This window comes from Taudactylus pleione, unplaced genomic scaffold (genome assembly GCF_031769625.1).
Source record: "Taudactylus pleione unplaced genomic scaffold, aTauple2 ptg000209l, whole genome shotgun sequence".
Lineage (NCBI taxonomy): Eukaryota > Metazoa > Chordata > Amphibia > Anura > Myobatrachidae > Taudactylus > Taudactylus pleione.
This window is the reverse complement of record NW_028284611.1, coordinates 2,900,934-2,924,155: the sequence shown is the minus strand read 5'-3', so window position 1 is coordinate 2,924,155 and position 23,222 is coordinate 2,900,934. Positions and strand designations below refer to the sequence as shown.

Sequence of the window (23,222 nt, the reverse complement as noted above, 5' to 3'; positions counted from 1 at the left end):
CTGTCAGAAATCCTGTCTTCCCAAGATACGACCTGTAAGGAAGACAGTTTAATTAATATCTTCAGCTATTCCCAAGGAGTACCAGATGTTCTCTGATGTTTTTTCCGAACAACAGGCGAATGTCTTACCTCCTCACAGAGAATGGGATTGTCCAATCGAGCTGATGCCTGACAAGATGCCACCTCGTGGTCGCACCTATCTTCTATCCTTGCCTGAGACTCAAGCCATGTCCGAATACATCCATGACAACCTAGCAAAAGGTTTTATTCATCCTTCCACCTCTCCTGCCGGAGCTGGGTTCTTTTTCGTCGGCAAGAAGGATGGTGGCCTAAGACCTTGTATAGACTACCGGGGCCTTAATGATATATCGGTCAAGAATCGATATCCACTTCCACTGATCATGGAGTTGTTCGACAGAGTTAAGGGGTCCATCATATTCTCAAAGCTGGATCTGAGAGGGGCTTATAATCTCATCCGTATTCGCACTGGTGATGAATGGAAGACCACCTTTAATACAAGAGATGGACATTTTGAATACCTTGTGATGCCCGTTGGGTTGTGCAATGCCCCTTCTGTTTTCCAGGGTTTTGTTAATGAGATTTTCCAGGACTTGTTGTACATCTCGCTTGAAATCTTCCTGGACGATATACTGATTTTTTCATCTTCTGTAGTGAAACATCATGAACATGTGAAGGAAGTATTATCCCGTCTAAGAAAGAACCACCTTTACTGCAAATTGGAGAAATGTGTCTTTGGTGTACCCAGTGTGCTATTCCTTGGTTACGTAATCTCTGGCTCCAGTCTAGAAATGGACCCCAAGAAGGTGCAGGTGATTTTGGATTGGTCCTGACCTCAAATTTTGAAAGCCAACTAGAGACTGCTTGGGTTCACCAACTACTATAGATGCTTTGTCAAGGGATTCTTGTCATTATTGGCTCCCATTACTGCCCTGACCCGTAAAGACGCTAATCCTGCCCTATAGTCACCTGAGGCAGAGACTGCTTTCCAGCTTCTAAAACAGGCTTTTATTTCTGCTCCAGTCTTACAACAACCAGATCTGGATAGGCCTTTCTTATTGGAAGTAGATGTGTCATCTGAGGCCATGGGAGCAGTTCTATCCCAGCGTTATGAGGACAATCGAGTTCATCCCTGTGGGTTTTTCTCCAAGAAATTTTCTCCTGCCAAAAGGAATTATGCTATAGGTGAACAAGAGCTCTTGGCAGTGAAGTTGGCAATAAAAGAATGGAGATACCTGCTGGAAGGGGCTACGTTTCCCTTCACTGTCTTCACAGACCATAGGAACCTCCTCTTTCTCAAGAATCTCCAGTGCGTGAGTCCTCGTCTGGCCCGATGGGCAATATTTTTAGCTCGGTTCCAGTTCACTCTGACCTTCTGGTCTGGAGCTCTTAATCAAAGGCAGATGCTCTGTCCCGATCCCTCCTTTGTGACAACAAATCGGAGAATCAAGACAATGCCCCTGTCTTGGAGTCAAGAGTGTTCACCACCTTACAGTTACAGCCTCTTACTGGGAAATATTTTGTGGCCCCGGAGTTAAGGAAGCAGCTCCTCACCTGGGCTCATTCCTCTCACTTTGTAGGTCACTCAGGTACCTGGAAGACCCTGGAATTTTTAAAGAGAGGCTATTGGTGGCCATCCATGAAAGCGGACATGTCGGAGTTAATTTCTTCATGTTCCTCTTGTGCCCAGTATAAATCTTCATGTCAGGCTCTGGCTGGTGAGTTGTTGCCACTACCTATTCCATCGCGTCCATGGATGCATCTCTTCATGGACTTCGTCACGGATCTGCCGAACTCTCAAGGGTTCACTACCATCTGGGTCGTAGTAGATCGATTTTCAAAATTGGTCCATTACATACCGCTAAAGAAACTGCCTACTGCTCCTGACTTAGCTCACCTGTTCATTCAACATATATTCTGTCTCCATGGTCTTCCTGCCGAAATAGTCTCTGACCATGGTATTCAGTTTACAGCAAAGTTTTGGAGAGCCTTATGCTCTGTACTACAAGTGAAACAAAATTTTTCTATGGCTTATCAGCCACAAAGCAATGGGTCCACTGAGAGGGTTAATCAAGACCTTGAGACCTTCCTGAGGATTTTTATGACATCTTCTCAAGACAATTGGTCTGCATTGCTGCCATGGGCTGAATTTGCACATAATGCCTCCTACTACTCTTCTATGAACCAAACTCCATTCCAAGTGGTCTACGGACTTCATCCTCATGTTCCTGAATTTCAAAGCCTGCCTGTCTTTGATGTACTAGCCGTAGAAGACACTGTACGGAGATTTGCATCGATTTGGACTCAAGTACGTGCTCACCTGGAGAAGGCGTCCTCCTGTTACAAATTTCAAGCAGATAAAAGGCATAGGAAGGTACAATGTATGCAAGCTGGAGACCAAGTCTGGTTGTCCACCCGGAACCTATGGCTTAGAGTACCATCATTGAAATTTGCTCCATGCTTCATTGGGCCCTTCTCCATCTTAGAAATCATTAACCCCATGGCTTATCGCCTTCAGTTGCCCCCTTACCTGAAAATCCCCAATTCCTTTCATGTCTCCCTGCTTAAACCCCTGGTGCGGAACAGGTTCTACAAAGCCCTGCCTGTTTCTCCCCATGTCCAGACTGAAAGGGGCATGGGGTTTGAGGTCTCCCAGGTCCTGGATTCTCATATTTGCAGAGGACATTTGCAGTACTCGTTGAGTTGGAGGGGTTACGGCCCGGAGGAGCATTGTTTGACCAATGCCTGAGATATCCATGCTCCTGCACTCATCAAAAGGTTCCATGCTGCCCATCCAGAGAAACCTGGTGAGTGTCCAGAGGCCACCCATAAGGGGGAAGGTACTATCACGGCCAGGGTTTCTCGTCATGGTGGTCAACGGGTAATACCTGTGAGGTCACTGTGGCGGGGGTGTCTGGCAGTGGCATTGGTGTTTGGCAAGGGGCATTGGCTGCGCGTGGTTCTGTGCAGGCACATTGCCACTAGGGGCTGGTGAGGCCTGGCGGTGTTTCCGTTCCACTCGGCATGGGTGCTGCCATCTTGCCTCCAGCCATGTGATTCAGTTGTCCAATCCTGGTGGATCATGTGCTCTCTCCAGCCAGTCATAGCGTGGCACTTGGTACTTATGAAGGTCCAGAGCCTTCCTTCCTTGCCAGTGCAATGTGTTTCTCAGCTACAGCTGAGAGAGAGTACCTGTGCCTTACCTGCCTCCTTGGAAACACTACCTAGCCTTTTATCTCGCCTGCTCCAACCTGCAGGACTTACCCTGCACCCTCCATTTACCTTTCCCCTGCCTGAGTACCTGAACCTGCTGTATCCCTGCACCTTGCCTCCACTTACACCCAGCTGGACTACATCACCTCTGCCTGCATTTGTTTTCAGCTCACCATACCTGCAAACTGGACTGTTCCTGCCTGTCACTATCTGGACATTCTCCCATTTACTCCAGTACAGTTATCAAGTGCACTTTAGTGCTATACCTGGACTATTTATTTTGCCATTCCCATGTTTACCAGGTCACTTATTAAAAACTCCACTTTTTCATTTAAATCTGCTTCCGTGTCTGCTCCTATCACCACCCTGGGTCCACAACAAAACCAGAACCTCACACCCTCCAGTTCGCCTTCCACCGATTAGCTGTGGAGCATCTGCCAGTGGAGGTGCCTGGCTCTGGGTGACGTTACTCACCATGGTCCCTTGCGAGGGGCCTGGTGTGGGTCCCTATCCTCCAGCCTAAGCTCTTGTGCCTGGTCGGCCCGCCTAACTTTCAGGTAACGATCATGTGACATCGGGTGCTGGCTGTTAGTGCTTTGCCGCTTACCAGCGATTGATGACTCAATGTGGTTTAGTGTAAGTGTGGGATTGTGTCCCAATGTGTTTTGGTCCTTAGGCCTTTCTCTGGGAATATGTCAAAGATGATTCATGTTCTGGTTACCATGAAATAATCCCTGACTCCAGTGTCGTGGTTTCTATTGGATAGTCCAGGAACTGTTCCAATTTCTTTAGAGGGTTGTCAATCATAATGATGGTGTTAATTCATAGGCTTGATGATGCCTGTGTTGTATTGTCTGTCCATTTACTGGCATAATGGGGGTTTAAATCACCATCTTGTGATGTGGCATAATATACAGATATTGTTGTGTACTCTAAGTCTCCATCTTATAGGTTGCAGTGTTGATATTCATTAATGGCCCATTATGTGTTATTCTTATACTGATGGCATTGGTTTTCTACGTCGCAGCATTGGTGTTCAATGTTGCAATGTATTTATTAAGATATATGTCTAATAATATCTAATACAATATGTTAGTATGGTCTGTACTTGGATGTATATTAGATGTGGTTCTGATCAATGGTTGTTTTCATTTATATTTGATTCCTGTATAGAGTCATAATCAAGTTATGTATATATGATCTGTGTTTAAATTGCAATACTTGTCCTAGGAGTACTGTATTGATTCATATTGTTCATCTATGTAATCTAATGTTAATTTCCCTCTATATGGCCCATTATTCATTGTTGTAGTCTGGTGTTTTGTGATTAATGCACTAATTGGTTAACATTCTATCTCTATTTACTCCCCCATGTATGTATGTGGTTATGGTAATAATACAAATTAATTCACTTGATTAGAAACTGGCTGTTTAGTTGCAGCTAATTGATCTAATGGCTTGTTGTCAGTGTTGAGGCCTCTTGGGTTTAGTATTTCAAGAAATACATTGTATAGACATTATTGCATGAGAACATACTGTATAATACTTGACTGAACACTGTTTTGAATTAGAGTTTTAGCATTTACAGTATATTACAATATTAAAGTGATCAATCACCCTTTTTATTTGCATTTCCATTATTAAAGCAACACATAAAGGGATAGAGCACAGAGAGCTACTTTTATTGCGTAATATATTTGTGTCATGCAAAATAAGTATATGCACTAAAGACATTAATGGAAAAATGGATTAGTAATATGGATAAATATGGTAATAATTTCATTATAGTGAGTACTTAATCATGTGCATTTTTATAAGAAGACTCAAGTTTGTGTTTTATAAATAGGACAGGTTCCCCCAAACTCGTCCGATTATCACTCCTGACCTGATAATCCTAGAGGTTCAAAACATTCTCTGCCAAATACATTATTCATTTTGATCTATAAATGAATGAAACAGAATATAGGTTTGTGCGTTATTTGTTTTATTGTTTATATTTATGACTTTAATATAGATCTAAAAATGACATTTATGCAGAAATTATGATAATTCTGTAGACTTTACAAACTTTATAGGCACACAGTGTATGTTTGTGATCCTCTATTAATGTTAGGAGTGTGTTCTTCTAATTTGAGCAGCTTCACTTGTATAATTACACATATTCCTGAATATATCTGCATTAGGGTTGTCATGGAAGGGGCTTCTCATTTCTCCAAGCTAGAGGAGGATATTACATGTTCTGTGTGTCTTCAGGAGCTCACCGACCCAGTCTCTATCACCTGTGGACACACCTTCTGCAGAGCCTGCATCGCCTTCTACTGGGCCACATTACAGCCACAAGGATACAGCTGTCCAGAGTGCCGGAAGATCTGTCCCAAAGACCTGCTCATACCGGCCTATAGGCTCCAACATCTGGTTACAAAATTCCAGCTTGGCATAGAAGAACAGGCCAAACAGGAAAATATGGTATTAGAGAATGAGGTAGATATGTAATAAAATATAGAGATATATTCAGTTAAATAAATTATTTGAAATAAGCACTGTTTGTTATTTTGCTGGTAGAGATGGGATAAAGAAGGTAATGAACAGATTTCTCTACAGTAGGCAACTCCATACACAGAAAATACTAAACCAGGGAATACATAAGCAGGGATCTGCAAATGATCCCGATGCAGATAAGCGCTGTAGGATTGTGGGGATAGTGTGTAAGAGTTGTTCGGCTATCTGTAGTGCACATGAAAGGAAGTAATGATTAGTGTGTCAGGGGACAGTGACTGCAGGAAAACACAGGGTTAAAGGTGGAATTTCGAGACAAGGGAGGTCCAAGGGGCATGGAAGGGGGGCGACTTGGAAGGACAAAAGGCTGATGCAAAGATCAAGCATCCTCTTTTACAAGAAATCTTTACCTCCCTCCCTCCCTCCCCTACTAACACAATAAGTCTGTGATTTTGGCAGTTGGTGGTATGGGAAATGCAATTGCAAACTAAATCATAATAAAGTTACAATGATAATCATGTGGTGCGAGGATGATATGTCCTCTGGGGGCCGTGTAGTGATTTTGCAAGTGATTTGGCTTGTCTGCCTAGCAACAAGCATCGTGCATCGGGCACCTACGTCGATGTGTGACACCTATGCCAGTGTATGCAGCAGTGCTGCGGTCATTGTCATGGCCCATTGATATTGAAGATCGTGAAGGCTCCTCCCAAAACAAAGCGGTGCATGAGTCTAGATACGGACTTTACACTGTGTAGCGAGGGAGGAGTTTTGGCTGACTTCACGATCAATGGGATTGGAAGAACCCAATCCGTGGGTAGGATTACCCTCTTGGTTGTCCAAATTTTGAGTAGTACAGTTTGCAATTGCTATCCTAGGCCACCAACTTTATGGAAGTGATAAATAAAATTTGGACCTTCTTCCTGCCAGCTATGGTGTGTAGTGTCTTTATTTTATTGGGTATTAAGAGGTAATGATGAAGGAATCTATAGGTGGCTAATAAATTATGCAAACACACGGAAGCCATCATACTTAAGCGGCTTATGTTTTATTTGTCTTTTATTATCAGGCTCCTGCGTCTGCTGTTCAGCTGGTTTCCATTGATCCAAAGAACCGGCTGCAGTTGGATGAATTTGCCGTACAGAGATATTTCCTGGATGGAAAGATTTCAGGTTACCCCCTGTGCCTCATCTGTGTGATCGGGGAGAAGAGGTGGGGAAAATCCACTCTGATGAATTATATTCTGAGAGCCCTTCACAACCAGGTGAGGATTAGATACCGACTGGATATTAAAAAATAGATCTGAAAGGAAATCCCTGCATTTGCTTTGTATGAGAGGTATGAGAGGTTACATTTATATATACAGCAGCTGTCTAAAACAAAATATGGGAATGTAAGATTTATAAATGACACATATTCAGAGCCAATCTAATTCAAGCTTCTAATGTGTGCCTTCATAAATGTATTCAACTGGAAACTCCAATTACTGGCAATTTTCAACAGTAGATGAATAACCTAGTCCCATATAATATTACATTATAGTTATTACCTGCTTCTCAAATGTGTAGTCCACTGCATTTCAAACAGTCCAGGTTAGACCAAACTCAGAGCTGTCACGGTCTGAGTATTCTGTAGATCCGGCTCAGGAACCCTAGATATGACTGATGTGCATAAGAAACGAGGTGGCTTGATGAAACTTTGGCTCATGGGTATGAACAGGAGCTTAGGTACATTGGACCATTTTTGCTGGTTTTGGTTGTATGGTTTTGGATTTTTTCCAAAAATGTACAAAAAAAGCTACAATCACATAATTTGTGCCTTTTTTTGTTCCTAGAGTATTAGTAACCTCAGTATTATTAATTGCCAGTCATGTCCACTCAATTTAGACCACCTCACAGCTCACAATATTGTTAACCAACATAGGCCAAAGACTGGCTGGCTAAACTAAGCAACAGAGCAGTGGCACAAATACTGTACATGGCAGTTATTTCTGTTTTAGAATGTTTTGCAAATTAGTAATGTATTAGCAATAACCAATCAAACCAACTCAAAAGCACATTCAATAGAAAACAATGTAACATAGAAATTTACTAGAATAGTGTGTGGAATATCATTGCTCTAAAGTAGTCATAGTTAACAAACAGCATTGAAAAAAATCCCCTAAACAATGTGTAAAGTAGCAACAGCAGATGTGGATGCCCCTACACCCAGCACATGCTTATTCTCAGTGCCCAGTCTGTACCGCCCACCTTAGGGCCCTGGGCCACTGATGACTGGCAGTTTGCGCCCATGTAAAGTCCCGATCACTCAGCCTTTTTGTTGAGCAGTTCCCCAAAATCTCTGCAACCATAAAAAGAGCCTTCTGTACCTGAGGGTCTGATATAGTGCTGGTTACATACAGTGCTTGAAACAGTGTGGGTTGGATATGGTCCAGGTCGCATACAGTGCAGGATACAGTGTGGGTGGGATGCAGTTTGGTTTGGGTACAGTGCGGGTTACAGTGCAGGTCATAAACAGTGCATGTTGAATATTCCATTGGTGCACTTACTTTGTCAAAGGGTGCCAGCATTGTCCTCAGTGTAGGGGTGCCGGTGGTGTCGGCAGTGCAGGAGTGCTGGCAGTGTTCTCAATGCTAGAATGCCAGAAATGCAGGGGAGGTGGCGGTGTCCTCAGTGCAGGAGTGCTGGCGGTGTCGGCAGTACAGGAGTGCTGGTAGTGTTCTCAGTGTACGGGTGCTGGGGTGTTGGCAGTCTGGGGGTGCCAGCAGTGCATGGGTGCCAACAGTGTGGGCAGCTGTGTCCTCAGTGCAGTGGGGGTCCACCATATTGCGTGCTTCTTCCCCATTGAAGTCTATAGGGAAGTGCTGATTGACTGAAAGCCATGACAAATGGCTATCTCAGCCTATAAGTGGTCAGACTATTTATTTCAATGGGAGTATTGAAATTGGCACCAGAGCCAAAATTGTGAGTTCTGACAGTGGCATCACAAGGTTTTGACTCAGATAGTTATCCAAGGCATAGAGAGAGATCTGACATGTTGCTCGGATAGCCTCAGATACCGGAAGTTTGGAGCTTCATCTCTATTTGTGATATGCAAGGATACTGGACTGGAACCACAGTGAACAGACCAGGACTACTGGGCAACCCCTCATGTAGTGACCTGTGAAGGCCAACAAGGACCAGGAATAGACACACTAAAAAAGTAGTCTAAGGCGCTATCAGATTAGTGAAATTTACTAAAATAAAAATGTAAAATATGATAACATAGCATACAAAATAAACATCAGAGAATACAGTACAATAAATGAATAAAACTAGGACCGTGGACCTCCCAGGAATCTTGGGATCAGAGGAAAAACAAATGTCTATAGTCCCAATTGGGACTGGTAAGTCCCAACTGTTAGTGTTGAAATACATAAGTCACCCATAGTTTTATTATTTCGAACACCACTCTTAAGCTTAACTTAACTAATAAATAAGAAACAGACAAATGTATAGAATTGGAAAAAAGAGGTCAGAGCCAAATTTATTTAGATTGGATTAGAATTGAATTAATTAGTCCTGGTGGTGAAAAAGCAGTGCTACCTCGGTCTACAGCTCATAATAATTGTGCGCTTTACCAAAATGGGGTGGAGTTTTCCACCCTGTGCGCAAGCCATCCTGGGTAGTACCACCTCCCCTTAATTAGCTTAGTGCTGGCCCCTCCCTAGGACGAGGACCTAGTTCCCCCATAAAGTAGTAACCGACTTGCCACTCTTGAAGGGGGAATGCTAGCCAAGCTCTGCTATGCTAAATTGAGCCACCAAGGAGCACTGCTTTCTGCCTGCTGTGCCTCACCTGCTGGAAAAAGAACATAATATATTCCAACGAATACATATTGGTACAAACCAATTTCTCATAACAAATAAATATTGGTTCCATCCAATTTCTTACAACGAATACATATTGGTACAAACCAATTTCTGAAAATGCCAGGTGGGTGGGTAAGATCACAAACTGGAAAGAGGAAGTTGACTCCCCCTCCAGCCCTAACATACTACTGCTAAACCTCTCCTCGACGGGGCAGCTAATAGGCTAACTGATAATAATTGGCAACTGATCTCTACTAATTATAAACTATCAACAAGAACCAGCTCTAACTAGTTCTGTACCAAATAAAAAACAGTGTGCTTATATCGTCTCAAGCTTGTTCAAGAATTCGTATATTTTAAGTCACCCATTGTTTTATTATTTCGAACACCACTCAAATGGGGCTGAGCTGGTGCTGTCTGCACAGGAGTTGGTGGCAGGGATGGGCTTTGTGAAGGGGGTGTTGGCTCACTGACTGCCATCCCGAACACTGCACGGGAAAATTATGGGCCTGTTGGGGCACGGGGGAAAATGACTATGGTGGCCACATATTGTTGGGTGAAATGTCCAGGTAAATGAAGTGGTGTAAAATTGGTGGCTCGGCCCTGGGAATGAATTGCTGAATGGCTGCTGATATAAGCATTGGTTAAAATAAAGGGCAAAGCACATTGCAGGTGTAGGAGCGGGGCCAGGGCCATAAGCCCAAACCTGCATGTGCACTAGCCGCAGCAGGTTGAGGGGTCAACATCGGTGCCATTATTCTTGGCCATGAGCCCCCATAAGGGGTTGCTCTATCTTGCTGCCACTGTGGCCTATGGATAGTGAATACAGTAGGGGGTTGTGCACGGTGCACTGGCCTTTTCTGGCTTATAGGAGATGCCAGAAGACTAGCGGCCAGAGAAATCCCCATGCCTCCAGTCCCTGGGATAGAGAGGGGGGATTCTGGGGAGGACAGGGCCTCCCCAGCATCTAAAATGATGGCCACTATGGAGGGGGCAGGACTAGCAGCCGGTGTGTCCCGGCACCAGGCCCCACTTGGAGCCGGGGAGCTGGTTGGGCGAGTAGTGCCAGCAACGCCTGCCGAGCCCCTTGACAGCCATGCCTGGAGGCTGGAGGGAGAGGGCACTTGTGGGGTCGAACAACCAGCAGCCGCGGCGGAAGGCAGGAGGTGGTGACTGGAGTGCGCGGCAGACAGGCGCGCTCCCCGGGCTGTGGGAGAGGCAGCGGTGACTGCCAAAGGCCTGGCCACTTCCACAAGATGGTGGGGAGGGGGAGCGTTGCACCTGGGATGGGGCATCATTGGAGGGAATTGGGTGTGACAAGGGCAGTAAGGGCCTTATATAGGGAGAAAGAGAAGAGTAATGAAGGGTGGCAGAAAGAATAGGAGGACAGGTGAGAAAGCTGGGAGATGAGGCTGGGAATATGAAGGAAGGTAAAAGAGAATGACTGAATATAACAATGCAGAGCAATATTAGACAGGTAATACGATACAGGGTACTTAACAGTCCGGGAGCACAAACTGGAAAGAGGAAGTTGACTCCTCCTCCAGCCCTAACATACTACTGCTAAACCCCACCTCCCGGGGCAGCTAATAGGCTAACCCATAATTATCGGCATCTGACCTCTACCATTTCTAAACTATCAACAAAAATTTAACTTGCACTGTACCAAATAAAAAACAGTGTGCTTATAGCTTATCAAATCTAATTGGTACTTTGTTTCGAATTGCAACATGTTAACTTGAAGACATTTATTTTCAATCACTTGGCATATAGAGGCATAATTTGCTCTCATAAATGTATAAATGTCAATCGCTCACCGGAGATAGTATCCTTATATGCATATGCAGGTACTTAATTGAGTAGCTTATAGGTAGTTATATGGGTCACCGGCATAGGATTTAGCTTCATATGTAGCGTCTCTATGTTATTTATACTTCCTAGTGCAGACGGTGTATTACAGTTGTTTGTCTGTTCTTAGGGCCTGATTCAGAGCCGCTCGCAATTAGCGCTCTCTCGTCCAGAAAATAGGGCTGGCTATTCAAATCAACCGTTCGCTCTTTGCGGTCTGTTCACGCCTCTAGGTCTGAACGAGCGAACAAAACTTGCGGTCGTTTTTTGAAAAAATACACCCCCTGGCCGCTCGCATCCTACGTCATGTCCGCTATTTATTTGATTAATCGAGTACATCGAAAGGCGGCTGAACTGCTCGCAGTGCTTGTGGTCTGGTTTTTGCTACCACAATTTTGCGAGCAGTTCAGGCTATAAAATAACCCAGTGATGTGGTCAATGACGCTGGTGTTTTAATTATTATGCACACCCATAAAACGCCCGTTTGACCTTTAAGCGTGCCTGCGTTTGGATCTCCACTCCCCGTTTTCAAGCACCTTCCCCTGTTACCATCCACATACGCCAACTTCTGTCACTCAAATTATCAGGCATTCGCTATTTTGCGAGCACATGAATTTAGACTGCACTGACTGGTTCGCGCCTGCGTATAACAATCCGTATGCATGCGCAGTTCTGCAAACATCGCTCGGAGCGAACGAGCGGCCGCTTATGAGCAGCTCTGAATCAGGCCCTTAGTGCAGACTTTGTGCGTCGTGTTGCACTGTCTGAATAGATTGATGGACAGAAAGTAGGCTTTTGCCAGTTATGTGTCTCACCATCTCTGTCTCTCCTGACTCGTGGTTCACATGGGATGTGAGCCGGGGGATTAGTGTCAGTGTTGTCTGATCAGTCCTCTCGCAAAGTGTCTCTACATGGTTCTCTGCCTTTATCAAAAAGTCAGCGGCTTCTTCAGGAGAAAGGAATATACCCAAGGAATCAGGATGACCTCTGGAAGATAGGAACTCAGAACTCAGGCCAGGCTTACGTAGTCATAGTACAGCTTGTGGAAGCTGTAACTCTGGTACGGCTCTGATGCAAGACCTGCAGAGCCGGCCCTAGGCATAGGCATTATAAGCAAATGCCTAGGGGCAATTCAGACTGCTAGGGGCATTCCAGGGCTAAGCTCTGCCTGTCTGTCCCGTGTCCCCCCTCGCCGCCGCCACCTGCCGCTAGCCGCTGCTCCCTCCTATCTCGGAACTGGCGCAGTTACCCGCTCTCTCTCCCAGCGCAGCCACTCGGCCCTTAGTCAGAATGAGCTTCTGCATAGAAGGGCCAGATTAGGCAAATCAGCCTCCTGGAGTCTGCACGGGAGCAGCAGCAGCAGGAGGTTTTGCAGTGTAGCCGCGTGCATCGGTGACTGCATGGGACAGGTGTTTCAGCAGAGAGGATCCAGCCACAAGAGTCCACCGGAGCTTTGTCAGGTAAGTAATTCAAAGGCGGGGGGAATGATGAAGGTGTATTGACACCGAAACGGCCGTCGGGCCAGCCACACCACACCGCATTTTTGTCACAAGCCATCTCATTGATAAGTACTGGCTGCTCAGCCATAATGCACTATTTTGCACTTTTTGTCTTTGCTGACGTTCATATATGCATTACAGTGTGATGTGCACTGTGGTTTTTATAATTGAATATGGCTGTACTCTTTGCTTTATGAACTGACTTTTCTATTGCATTATAACAGTGTGCTGGTTCTTCTTTCTGTTTCCTTGGAAGCCGGATTTTTTTCATATCAATTTTTTATGGGTTTACAGCACTTGGCAACATTTAGTTATTATGCAGTGTGTGCGGTTGTCTTCTTGATCTATATATATATGTGTATATAGATATATATGTGTGTGTCTGCAGCCGGTGAAGACACAGCATCTCCACGCCGGCCGCGGCTCTGTGCTGTGTAACAGGAGCAGTTTAAAGTTGTGCCACAAGGGATAGATGCTGCTGGCAGGATCTGGGCAGAGGGCTTTTTTTTCCAATATACTTTTCTATTTTCTGCCCGCTGCTGCATGCTGCTGCCAGGCAGTGTCCGTGTGTTCCCCGGTGGCACTTGTAAGTACTTCTTTATTTAACTTTTATAGTAAATAAACAGTTAATCGAAAAAGCACATACATGTGTCATTGGGGAACACACAGAGGGGAGACACTGCCTGGCAGCAGCAGCAGGGAGAACACCCTAAGTAGCCGGAGGACAGCGCGATGAAAGGTGCCGGATGAAGACCTGCCCAACTGAAACCAGGTAAGTATATACCACAGCTACAGCATTACAGGGGCTGTGCGCCATCTAAACTGGGCGTAGTGTAACACCATCAAATTCCGAAAATACATAATTTTCGGAATTTGATGAATAGCTTAATTTCTACATCCCCAAACTAATGTACTAATGTATTGGGAGTGTGGAAATTAATGCAGAAGCACTAAACCAGGAGATATCAGTGATATCTCCTGCATTAAGTGTGTTAATGAATACTAAAAAACAGTAATTAAGGAAAAATTTCCTTAAAACCGTTACTTTAGTGTTGATGAATAGGCCCCTAAAATTGATGGTGGGATTATATGCTAGGGGGCACCAGTCAAAATTTTGCCTAGGGCACCAAATTGGCTAGGGCCGGCTCTGAAGACCTGGAACTGGAACCAGTGAGGAACTCAGAAACTGAGAGTCTGGATAAGTAATACAGCTTACTGGACACCTTGGTGTACAGCCCATATACTGCACATTGTACCTATCCCTGGAACCAGCACCCTTCTCCTACCAGCCCACGACAATAGCACACAGTGCAGGGAAACCAATACAGGGTCAGCACAATAGTATAGCCTGATAACCTGGACAACCACCAAACACAGAGTAAATACAGTATAGGTAACTGGCATGCACTGTCCCAGAGGCACTGATGTACAGCAGAGTACACAGAGAGGTAGTAGCAGTAGATGTAATGTTAACGGCGATGCCCACACCGACTAGTACTGAAGAAGTGCAAGTCTATATGCAGCATGGAAGCTGCGGTGCTGACAGATGAAAAAATCAGCAAATAGAATGCAGGTAACAACAGTAAATGGATAAGTCTGTATGCAGCGTGGCATCTGCATTATTAGCTGATAGAGCTGAGAATGGTAGCCAGCAAGTCTTCCATTAGGTAGTAATGGAAGTTAAAGAAGACACGATATCAGCACACAAGGAATGAATCCTGGAGCCTAGGACTATCCTAGTAAAGAAGAAAAGAAAGGTTTGTGTAACCACATAATGTCAAAAGAAAACAGCGCTGTATCTGTTTAATTTGTTCTCAGAGACAAAATCCCAACTTCAAAATGACTTCTATAATAGTCTTTTCCACAGCAAATGTCTATCTCCAAAAAGAAACTTCACCATAAATTCATAATAGAATCCAAAAAAGACGATAATGGTTCCATATAAAACAAAATTTTAATGCACGAACTTCACAGATAAAAAGTCAGAAAAAAATTGCGCTTTCTTCTTCTACAATATAAAAATCACAACGTCTTTCAAAAAATAAAAAAGCACACTTTCTATATTATTTTCCACAACGTCTGCATGTATTCAGGGTGGGCTTACCAGACCTGCAGGAATCTCAAGCACATGGCACAAAGACTGCTTCTATCCCGAGGGTGTATAAGAATAAAGGAAATCCTATCAATCCTGTTAGCTGGTCTCATTCGACTCACCGTCTCACCGTCTGCTGTGGGAAAGTTGCGAGCTCTGGTTTTTGGTACATGGCTGTTCCTTGTGTCCAAGACAGAACTCTGCTGGGCTGGTGTTTATCAGAGACCCAGCAGGTACTGAGGCTGGAGACCCTGCAGGTACTGAGGCTGGAGACCCTGCAGATACTGAGGCTGGAGACCCTGCAGGTACTGAGGCTGGAGATTGTGCAGGTACTGAGGCTGGAGACACTGCAGGAACTGAGGCTGGAGACCCTGCTGGAACTGAGGCTGGAGGTCTCCAGCCTCAGTTCTTGCAGGCTCTCCAGCCTCAGTACCTGCAGGGTCTCCAGCCTCAGTACCTGCAGGGTCTCCAGCCTCAGTACCTGCAGGGTCTCCAGCCTCAGTACCTGCAGTGTCTCCAGCCTCAGTACCTGCACAATCTCCAGCCTCAGTACCTGCAGGGTCTCCAGCCTCAGTACCTGCAGGGTCTCCAGCCTCAGTACCTGCAGGGTCTCTGATAAACACCAGCCCAGCAGAGTTCTGTCTTGGACACAAGGAACAGTCATGTGCCGAAAACCAGAGCTCGCAACTTTCCCACAGCAGACGGTGAGAACGAGTCGAATGAGACCAGCTAAAAGGATTGATAGGATTTCCTTTATTCTTATACACCCTCGGGATAGAAGCAGTCTTTGTGCCATGTGCGAGAGATTCCTGCAGGTCTGGTAAGCCCACCCTGAATACATGCAGACGTTGTGGAAAATAATATAGAAAGTGTGCTTTTTTATTTTTTGAAAGACGTTGTGATTTTTTTATTGTAGAAGAAGAAAGCGCAATGTTTTTCTGACTTTTTATCTGTGAAGTTCGTGCATTAAAATTTTGCAAGAACCATTATTGGAACCATTATCGTCTTTTTTGGATTCTATTATAAATTAATGGTGAAGTTTCTTTTTGGAGATAGACATTTGCTGTGGAAAAGACTATTATAGAAGTCATTTTGAAGTTGGGATTTTGTCTCTGAGAACAAATTAAACAGATACAGCACTGTTTTCTTTTGACATTGTGTGGATACACAAACCTTTCTTTTTACCTTAATTAATCACACCTGGCTGATAGGTGCAAGTCAAATTACAGCTGCAGTATGGAGCGCTTCTTTTAAAACCTATTTGTTTTTTATATCCTAGTAAAGAAACACTTGGTTCAGGCAATGTTCTGAATCCAGGTGCAGGTATAAATAGCATACAGTCCATCCCCATTGGAGTAGAGGATCAGGTGAGCACTGCTGAGTTGCACAGGTGCATCAGGTTATTGCAATGGAATATTTCTGTAGAGGCCTGGAGACAGCAATGAATGACTATAGGCCCCCATACATCAGCTATCTGAAAACCACAATTGAACAATTTGAAGATTTATTGCCCAATCTTAGGATTTCCCAATCGAGCAATCTGCGCCCATACACTACAGATCTTTTTCAGTGATTTGCAGATCGATTGCAGCAAACACAGATCTGGCAATCTTGAAAGGCTCCATCATTTTGCTAGAAATGGTCTGCAAATCTGCTGATCATGTCCATACACTAGCAATCTACAGCCCCAATCCATCTGTGAAATCCAACATGTTGGACAATCTGATTAAACAATTCCAATCACTTTTTGGTTGCAATCTGCGATCTGTGAATCCCATACATTGCAGATTTTTATACACAATCGATTGCTGCAATCCATCTCTGATGTATGGGGGCCTTATCTGAGCTTGTCAGAAATGCTAAGACCCAGATTCATGACAAGAACATGGGAGCTATAGATATAAATACAGAACTGATGCTGGGTTTTCAAATAAATACATTGTGGAGGAAGTTCATTGGTGGAGAAGGTATTGGCAGTGTTGTGTTGGCAATCAGCAAATGCAGGACCCAAACAGGTTCAAATGGGTAACTCATAGCCTTAAGCATTGTCTTGCTACTCCCAACTTCATCAGAGGCATACAGTGTGCATTCAACTTCCTCCACAAATGATTTCCTAGCTAACCAAATAATAATGTTTGTAGAATTATATTCTAGGCTGTGAGGAAACAGAGCATTAAAGATGGTTGTTGGGATATTGGTGTTTGGTTTATTGCCTTCAACTTGTCCATTAATTTGCTTATCTAGGATGGAATGTACTAATCAGTGGTGTCACTGGTGTCGGTTATACCCAGTGCTGCCAATAGACCACCAGCACATGCCAGAAGTGCACATGCCCAGAAAGGGGGCTTGATCTCACAGGAGAAGGGGCATAGCCATAATAACTAATAATAGTAATAAACAGTTGGGTTTTGTTCATGAATTGATCAATGCATTTAAGCTTGCAGCCCTCGTCACGGGACCCCACTTTACTGCAAGTCCCTACTCTAGTCCTCAGAATTATAACATGGAAATAGCCATCACATTAGTGCAAACTCAAGGTATGCTATCTGGTGTACAGCTCACAGCTTCTTTGCTTTTAAAGGTGAGACAGTTACCTAGTACACTTGTTGTAATGCACCTACAGTAGGAATACAGCTGACACAAGTTATATTAAACAAGTTAAAATTGGGGGAATGAGAAAATGTGATCATAAAATGTTTAATTAAAAAAATTAATCAAATAAACTAAAAGCAATTGTGAGAGCCATGGACTAGTCCTTTTTGTCACAATATATATAGATATAGGCAGAAATAAACACACACACACATGTATATATATATATATATATATATATATATATATTTTTTTTTTCAATTTAACTGTTTTCAGTAACTAGTAACTATGTATATGTGTTTGTCAAAATGAATAAGGAAATATATATGTATATGCTATTTATATATTCCATAGAAATTTTTTTTTAATTTTTTAAATAAGACTGTACATTACATTTTATACATTACTATAAGACTTTAATAATTAATTACCTTCAATGCACAGTAAATTTTATGCTTAAAATTATATTAAACAATACAAACCGCACTACAATCGCCATCTATAAATTCCGAGGAAAACTGTCATGGTTTGGATTGTGATAGACGATTATACAATGGGAAGAATATGTCTCCCACAGTCAGCAATGGAAAAAGACTTCGGCCTGATATTATCTTGAGACTTTTAAAATGCGGAAGAAGTAGCAATTTTTCAAAAAAAACTTTATTAATACGTGCGCAATGTTATTGGATCAGACAGATAGTTTCATTAAGCCTGTGTTATCGTGCAGAACCGTTTTAGTACATACCGCCCCTAACACCAGACAGCCCACAATTGGAGACTTGCCCACTTTTTCGGGTGGTCAGGAGCGTCACGCGGTTTTCGAGAACCTCCTGGCCGTTCTGAGGAAGTAGGCAATTATAATTTTAGTACAGCAAAAGTGGGTAAAGTTGGAGTTGTTATTACCCACTTTTGCTGTATAAAAATTGCAGAATTTGGTCCTAATGATGACCTTGTTTTTTATAACTCTAGGCTGCTTTGTTGCGCCGCTTTCTAATCAGTTTATTTATTAATAGTTTCTTATATAGTGCAGCATATTCTGTTGTGCTTTACAATTGGAAACAAATAGAACAAAACTGGGTAATAACAGACAGATACTGTATATAGGTAGGAAGGCCCTGCTCGCAAGCTTACACTCTATAGGGAAATAGTCAGTTTCACCTTTACATTATCCCAAATTATGCTTTTAGGCCTTCATTGTTTAAATTACAATTTGCCTCATTTTCCTGTATTTCTGTGCCATTTGCTGTGTCCCATTACCCATTATACAGAGCCATCATATGCACAGCAATTTTGATAATGGCAAATCAAGTAAATAAATAAATTTTTGTATTTCTCCTGTAGGAGAGAGGGCAGCCAGAGAGCCTGGGAGAACCTAATGATTCCCTCACAGGGTTTGAATGGAAAGCTGGGACAGACAGCCTTACTAAGGGGATATGGATGTGGAACAGACCCTTTATCTTGGAGAAGAATGGGGAAAAGGTGAGATTATGTCTTTGTTCTAGGTGTTTACTCATAAATAAGATTTGCCTCATAGATAAAAATGTTTATATCCACATATTAAAGGAGATCTACACATAAAATAATTATTCTTTATGTATAAATGGCAGGTGCAATCTCCAGCTTTTATAGTCAATATTTGACAAATAAGAAGACAAAGAAAAAACATTGGCTGCAGAGTTTACTGTGTGAAACATTTGAATATCATTTTAAAACATGGTACTTGTGTATTTTACAGACTCATTGCAGAGGGAACCGAAGTGTCCTACACTCATTATTATTACAGGTTGAGTCTCCCATATCCAAAATGCTTGGGACCAGAGGAATTTTGGATATCGGAATATTCCGTATTTTGGAATAATTGTATACCATATTGAAATGTCTTCGGAATAGGGCCCAAATCTAAACACAGAATGCATTTATGATTCATATACACCTTATACACACAGCCTGCAGGTCATTTTATACAATACTTTCAATCATTTTGTGGCTCAAGCAAAGTTTATGTAGATACATGAAATTCATTATATATCATATACATTTTATACTTTCTTTTTAATAATTTTGTGCCTTAAACAAGGTTTGTGTAAATTGAACCATCAAAAATCAAAGGTTTCACTTTCTCAGTCATGCTAAAAATATTCCGTATTTCGGAATATTCCGTATTTCGGAATATTTGGATATGGTAGACTCAACCTGTAATATCAATCATGGTAATGTCTAAATCCTCTTCATGGAGAGGACCCTGACATCATCAGCCAGTGTCCAGTGTCATTCCCAGTGTCCGGCTTCATACCCAGTGTCCAGCGTCATTCCCTACCATCCAAGTGGGCATAGATGGGGAATATAACCTTGTAGCGAGCCACCGAGCCCAAAGCGTGGTGAGCACAGCGAGCCCGCTAGGGGACAACCTTCTTCTTTAGGTGGGGACAACTTTTGGTACTTGTGTACATAAAGTACACAAGTACCATTTAAAACATTCATTGGGTTCTCTCTGCAATGAGACCATAGAGTACACAAGTACCTAAAATGCTTTGTAGAAACACCTATATAATTATTTTCCAACTCTCCTTGATTGACAGGGAGACTCCCTGAAATAGTAGGAATCTCCCTGACTCCCTGAAGATTCTATAAATCTCCCTGATTGCACCTTACCCCCATTATGTAGCTGTTATATTAAAAACAACAACAGAGATATATACATTCTTATGGAATTATTAGTATAATGTCCCTGCATTGACTATAAGGCACAATGATCCCTATGGTTACATGTATTTTCTGAAAAGTATCATTGTTTTTTCATCAACATATAGATTTTACTAACTGCTTTGGGGCTCAGTTACATTTGGATGTAAATCAATTTTATGACACGCCTCTCAGATTTAGCAGTACACGCCCATCACATGTATGACACGCCTCTCAGATTTAGCAGTACATGCCCACTTTACCACTGTGCTCATAGGTACTGCTTTCACAATCTCACTGAAATGCTTTTTGAAAAGTAGGTAAGTATGTCAATATGGTTATAATTAGAGATGGGCGTGAACCCCTGTGTTTTGATTCTAATTCATCGTCGAGTTTTGGTTTTTTTTTTAAATTGATAAAACAGTTAAAATCATGTTTTTGGACCAGTTTTTGTTCCTACAGTATAATTAACCTCAATAACATTAATTTCCAGTAATTTTTGCCCACCTCACTGCTCCCAATATTGTTCTCACCACTATTGGCCAAAGGCTGCACTGAGCTAGCTGGCTGACTAAGCTAAGCAACAGCTGTGGACGGCACAAACACGTGGCAGTTCAAATTCAAACATGGCACATTAAATGTCTGTGGATATTAAATCAGTATTATTAGAATTGTTAGCATCTAAAATGAGTGACCTGAAAATTATAGCTAATGTAATTTTCTATGAAGTAACTTGCAAATTGTGTACACATTGATAATTTATTAGACCATCCATTTACTAACTCTGAAATTCATGACCAATTGTTCATGTTTAAACCTTTGCATTTATCTTTTTGGAAGAGTGTAGAAAACCTGTTTCTGTAATCACTCTGTATTTCGCCACTGTTAACTATTCAGTGAGCTAGCTGTGACAGATCATCAGCACAACACATAGCAGTTTAAAAAAAGAATACATCTAGAAAACAGAGTGTCACTGTAGTGGCAGACAGGATGGCAGTTTAATATAAACTATATGATGCTATAGAATATTTTTATTAATAAAGAACTAGATCAGAATCCAGAGGTCAGCACAGGTAAATAGAGGTTGAGTATTTAGTTGAAGCCAAGTAAAACATTGATTACAGTGTTGTTATTATTATACTGTAACTAAAAAAACAAATCAGGGAAATGCAGAACACTATTTAAAAAAAATCATCCAAAAAAAAACAACACTGTAAATTACAGTGATATACACTGTCAAACACACTCAATCTTTGGAAAGTCCATCATAAAAAGTGGTGCATGATGAATTTGTCCATTGGCTCTACCACCCACCCTTATGTTTTGTATTAAAAAAGGACAAGCTCAGTTTAACAAACCAAGCAGTTCAGTGAAAGGAATTGCCACTTTTGTGGCTGAAGTACATGGTTTATTTGGACCACGACAAAACAAGCTACCAATGAGCTTAAGGCAGCTAATAGCATTGTTAATCATCTCTACACTGGAAAATGTCTATATCATCCCCATCCTCTTCACCCTTATCAGTGTTAATATCATCAACTCACAATATCAGCTCATCCCCACTGGAATCCACTGGTATACATGACTTTATACTTAGTTTTATTTGGTGGTAAATGTCTCCTTCATATAATTTCTGTTTCATTTTATGAACATGAGTTTTTCCACATTTGGAAGTAGCAGCCTCCTATGCCGATCGCTCACAAGGTTCCCAGCTGTGCTAAACACTCTTTCTGAGTACACATTGGAGAGTGAGCAGCTTAAGTACACCAAAGCTAGTTTGTGCAAAGGGCTCCAAATTGCCTTTATTTCCCACCAGAAATCAAAAGGACAGTGTGACATGCTAATTTTTACACTGCCATTCAAATAATAAGACACCATTTTATTGATGCTTAGTGTATCAGATTGAATCACAGTAGAGAAGTAAATAATTGTGGGCAATTATTTTAAGCATAAACAGATGTCAAAATTGTTTTGGCTTGGTGCACTGAATTCACTCATCAACCACACCCCCAGAGGGTCTCCTGGAAAAGGTTTTTTTTTTGCTGGCAGCAGCATATGCAGGAGAAACTAAAGCAGGTGACATTGTTTTGTCATGTATCATTTGAGCTGGCATGTAGCACTTTGCATTTCTTAAGATCTGTGTCAATTGGAAAGAAAGACATTATGTACAACTTAAGCCTAGGATCAAGCATGGTTGCCAAAATGTTGTAATTGCAAGATCTTGACAACCCTTTGGTCCTGGAAAGTTTATAAAGAACTTGATCTACTAGTCTTACATTCTTAGTGGAATCACTCTGTTTCATCTCCTCCTTTGGTTTCTGTAGTTGTTTGTGCAGTAATAGTATTAAGGGAATCACCTGACTCAAACTGGCAGTGTCTGAACTCCTTTCATTAGTTTCTACTTCAAATGGTTTTATTAGCTTGCATAAAATGGATAGTATTCTCTGATGTGCTGGACTATGGTGCATTTTCCTCCACTCCCTTTGTCATGGCTTGTATTGTAGGTTTGGATAGCTTGTTGCTGTTCTTCCATTCGCCAAAGCATTTAAAAAGTAGGGAAGACTGAGGACTGAGGGAGTTGGAATATGTATGTAGTTGAAGGCAGGAAAGAGAAGGGTTGATTCATTGTAAATTTAATTTAAGTTTTGGATTCTGAAATAAATTTATGAGGAAAGGAGGAGGGGAGTCACTTACAAAGAAATGTGACTCATTCATATCTGTCCTTGCCCCAGGCATGCAGGAAATGCTTTATGTGGCCATAAAAAATTCTGGACATTTTTGGCATTCAGCAACCACATGTAGAAGACTTCAGCAGCTGTGGCAGTTCATTTACCAATATGGCACATCTAGGAAAGAGAATGGCACTGCAGTGGCAGACAGGATGGCAGTTTAATAAACAATAATGTTTGTCATCTACACAAAAAGACAGTCCGCAA

At 42.3% G+C, this 23,222-nt stretch overlaps 1 pseudogene across 1 annotated transcript in view; it reads left to right on the top strand.

Annotated features, from left to right (window-relative positions):
* The first annotated feature begins 5,408 nt into the window (after window positions 1–5,408).
* LOC148517817 (RING finger protein 112-like) overlaps window positions 5,409–23,222 on the top strand; it is a 199,526-nt pseudogene continuing 181,712 nt past the window's right edge. The window contains exons 1-3 of the transcript XR_015879254.1: window positions 5,409–5,696; window positions 6,793–6,987; window positions 18,946–19,083. The product of XR_015879254.1 is annotated as an RING finger protein 112-like (transcript). The remainder of the gene's footprint in view (window positions 5,697–6,792; window positions 6,988–18,945; window positions 19,084–23,222) is intronic.